This window comes from Otolemur garnettii, unplaced genomic scaffold (assembly GCF_000181295.1).
Source record: "Otolemur garnettii isolate 467f Iridium unplaced genomic scaffold, OtoGar3 scaffold00331, whole genome shotgun sequence".
Lineage (NCBI taxonomy): Eukaryota > Metazoa > Chordata > Mammalia > Primates > Galagidae > Otolemur > Otolemur garnettii.
This window is the reverse complement of record NW_003852726.1, coordinates 139596-143783: the sequence shown is the minus strand read 5'-3', so window position 1 is coordinate 143783 and position 4188 is coordinate 139596. Positions and strand designations below refer to the sequence as shown.

Below are 4188 nucleotides of genomic sequence, written 5' to 3'. Positions count from 1 at the left end.
GGCTGGCGCCTTAGCCAGTTGAGCTATAGGCACCGAGCCACTATGTCTAAATTTTTAACGAGTTGTCATTGCTGTTGCCAGCGGCAACCTTGTTACCTGCATAAGTGAGAATGAAGGCTTAATAGGAAATATGTTTGGATGACAAAATAAATGTATTAGCAAGTTAACAGGGTGGGAATTTTGGACCCACCAGGGGATAATATTATTATAAAAATTTACTCAATTACTTTCTCTTGACTGATGGCAACTAAGTGTATTACAATCAGGTAAATGTTAATCATGAGAATTCTGAAAGAAAAGACAGTCTGAGTAACAACACTTGATAGTGGGAGAACAGAAGAGACAAGTTGCTGGGGTATTTATACAGTTCAAGAGTGTTTTTAGTCTTTCTCAGGCGATGGAAAAAGTAGGGGCCCAAAGTCCGGCAAGGAAGGTGCATCAAGAGTTAGGGAGATGTAGAAGAATTAGAACTAGGTGGGGACAGAAGTATGAATAAGGTCACGTGCTCCCTGGAGGACTAGTCTGGGGGGTTCAGGGCCACCAAGCCTAATACCAATAATAAGGATGAAGAGACTAATGACTGCCAGGCTAAAGATGCACCAGAAGGTGAGGTGTGTAGATACATAAGAGTAAGTAGGTAAATAAGGCAGTTTCAGAAGGAGTGAAGTCTTGAAGTGTTCCTTGAAAGAAAAGATCTGCAATCCACTCACAGATGTTTTCAAGACTGTTTATTTTAGGATGAGACTAATCTTCTAATAAACATTGAACAAATGACACAAAACAACAAGACAGACACAGGCCCGACATGAACAAAGTCTAATAGTCTACATTTACTCTTATACTCTTGTACTCTTAGAATCAGAACCAGATGACATTCTTATACACTTTTTAACAGGCCTGTGGGTGATCTAACACCCCAGGGGTTAATTGGACCCCTGTTTTCATTTTAATGGCGTTTCTGGTGATGGGTGTTAACACACATTTCTGAGAGTCCCTGACAGGTCAGTAGGGCTGAGGTTCCCCACTGGTTGTGTTGTTCTACCAACACATGCTTTTACACACCTCTGAGAGTCTCTGATAGGTCAATAGCCTGGCAAAGTGGGGTCCCTCTTTAAAGTTATTGTCTCTTTGGTCTTCTCTTGGAAGTTTCTAAGGGTTTTTATACAAATCTGTTCAAATTTTAAACATGAATTTAACAAACAGTTACATATTTTACAATAATTCATATCAAATAAGCACAACAGAATAATGTTAATAGTTACATTAACATCTGCAGACACTAGCTAGAAATAGATATTAATGTGGCTTACCTCAGGAGGTGGGTTCACAGGTGAATTTAATAGCCAAACAGAATAATGCTAATTCAGAAGGAAAATGGCTGTTGTTTTAAGAAATAAGTAGGACTCTCTCTCTTTTTTTTTTTTTTGTTCCAAATGAGTAATTGACCTTGGGTCTCCTGCTGAGAGCTGATACCTTATCTCAAAGCTATTTGTAACATAGCAACCACAGTTTTGGCAGGCAAAAAGAGGAACAGTTTTAACAAACTTTGTATTAACTTTTTAATTGCCGGAAAGAGAGGATCTTCAATGCAAGTGGGTTATTTGTACTACAGTGTCAAAATGTAATGAGGAAGTACAAAAGGGCCATGTCAGAAAGATAGGAGTAAATTTAAATAGCATGCTGCTAAACAGACTAAGATTCCAGAGCAAAACTGTACAGTAAAGTTCAAGGACTAGCCTGCAAATCCAAACAGTCCAAAAGACTGCTAATATCAAAACAGTCTAATAAGAAGCTGCAATCATGACAACACAAAAACAAACAAACCAAACCTATACTAGAGAGATAGTGGGACATCTCCCCTCTGCCTCAGGAACAGAATTTCACTGTGTCCAGTCAGTCTAGTTCCCCAGATTTTCTAGAGATCCAGACAGACTTACTGAATTGAGAAATTTAGGAACCTGTGCCCCAAATCTACATGTCCAAGAGCTCTCGAGGCAGAGGGGTAGCTTCCCCCCGAGGACTTCCCCTAGAGCTGTTGGCCAGCAGTGGGCTCAGGTGGGGGTCCGATTAATTTCACTGGGGCCGCCAAAATGTTGTACCCCTGCAACCTGAAAGTATAGACTCAGACCCCCCTTATGTGCAATTCAATTGGAGATTTATTAAAGCTGTGCAGGGGACTGTTGCTCTGAGACAGACATCCCATCCCAGTAGAGGGCAGGTTGCCTTATATAAATTTTGTGCAAGCATACTACAGAAGTGAAACGTGGCTGGTTGGGGGAAGGGTTACACCTTGGATAGTCACAGATACAGCAATGGTTACAGTTATGTAACAATGATTAATATAGCTTTGGTTGACAATGGATATATCTTAAATCACAATGGGTATAGTATGTAACCATGATTAATACAGACTTGGTGGATTTCCACCATTGTTCATCCACTGAGAACTTGGTGAGGGGGTTTTGAAACTTGGGACTTCCCGTGCTTTGACTCTGGGGGGGTATGGGAATGGGCTGGGAAAGCCCATAGGGCAGGGGAACAGGCTGGAAGAGAGGGCAGAGGAATGGCAGAGGGTGGGGAAACAGGAGAGGGCAGGGGAATGAGCTGCAAGTGCTTGCAGCAATAGGAAAAGCTATCTCAACATTTATTGAAAGAATTAAATGAAATAGTAAGCAAACATGTGTCAAGGTCAGTGCCTAACACATACTAAGCACCTAATAATTGATTTTAAAAGAAAAAAGAGACTTTCAAATTAATAAATAGACCAAAGTTAATTTTTTCAACTCATGAAGGCAGTAATTAGAAAATGTGCCTTCAAAATGTGGTAACCATATTCTTCTTAGCAAAGTATCTCAAGAATAGAAGAAAAAGTATCCAATGTACTCAGCCTTATTATGAAACTAATTTATAGCTTTCATATGAAAGCTATAACCCAATTATAGCCCAAGAATATGGGGAAAGGGGAGAGGGAGAGGAGGGAAGGGAGGAGGATGGGTGGAGGGATGGTGATTGGTGGGACCATGCCTATGGTGCATCTTGCAAGGGTACATGTGAAACTTTCTAAATGTAGAATATAAATGTCTTAACACAATAACTAAGAAAATGCCATGAAGGCTATGTTAACCAGTTTGATGAAAATATTTCAAGTTGTATATAAAACCAGCACACTGTACCCCATGACTGTATTAATGTACACAGCTATGATTTAATAACAAAAAAATATGGTAACCATGCCACTAGAGGTGTAGAGAATGATTTTTTTATCCTCTGTGATAGTGCTTGTAATTTTTAAAATTATGCACTTATTTTAATGTGTCTTGGGAGAAATAACAAACACAAAATCGTATTATTTCATGATTATTATTGTTTGGGACAAGGCCAAAGGGAATTGACTATTAGAAGAAATCTTAAATTAAAAAATAATAGGGCATAACTAAAGATAGGGAAAAAATCTTGACAGTAATATTAAAATAACTAGAGTTTAGGAAACACTATTCTAGAAAAAGAAAAATGGTGACATAAAAAAAAATCTAGGGGTTAGCAAAGGCCTTTAAAAACACTTTTGTAAAATCAGGAACCCTGAAGGGTCACATTGACCCATGTAGGTATTCCAAGGTTAAGTGATAACTTTATAGATGATGCCCACTGCCCAGTCCTTCCCACCCTGATAGCAAAACCAGGAAAGGATTCAACAAAGAAAGAAAATTATAGACCAATATCATTAATGAATATTGATGCAAAAATATTCAGTAAGATCTTAGCAAACAGAATTCAACAACACATCAATAAAATTGTACACCATGATCAAGTTGGTTTTATTCCAGGGTTACAGGGCTGGTTCAACATGTGCAAATCTATAAATAAAATACACTGCATCAGTAAAAGAAAAAACAAAGACCATATGATTCCCTCAACTGATGCAGAAAAAGCCTTTGATAATATCCAGCATCCTTTCAGAAAACAGGCATAGAAGGGACATTTCTTAATCTGATAGAGGACATTTACAACAAACCCACAGCCAATATCATATTGAATGGTGTAAAATTAAAAAAATTTCCACTCAGATCATGAACCAGGCAAGGATGCTCACTGTTTCCACTGCTATTTTACATAGTAATGGAAGTCTTAGCTATCTCAATTAAGCAAAAGAAGGCAATCAAGGGTATCCAAATAGTGTCAGAGGAGATC

The 4188-nt window shown here is 38.5% G+C and overlaps 1 long non-coding RNA gene across 1 annotated transcript in view; it reads right to left on the bottom strand.

Moving 5' to 3' along the window:
* The window catches only part of LOC111722726, a 15667-nt gene extending 14255 nt beyond the window's left edge, over positions 1 to 1412 (bottom strand). Inside the window, exon 1 of the long non-coding RNA XR_002771423.1 lies at positions 1311 to 1412. This is a non-coding gene — a long non-coding RNA (uncharacterized LOC111722726). The remainder of the gene's footprint in view (positions 1 to 1310) is intronic.
* Positions 1413 to 4188: the final 2776 nt, after the last annotated feature.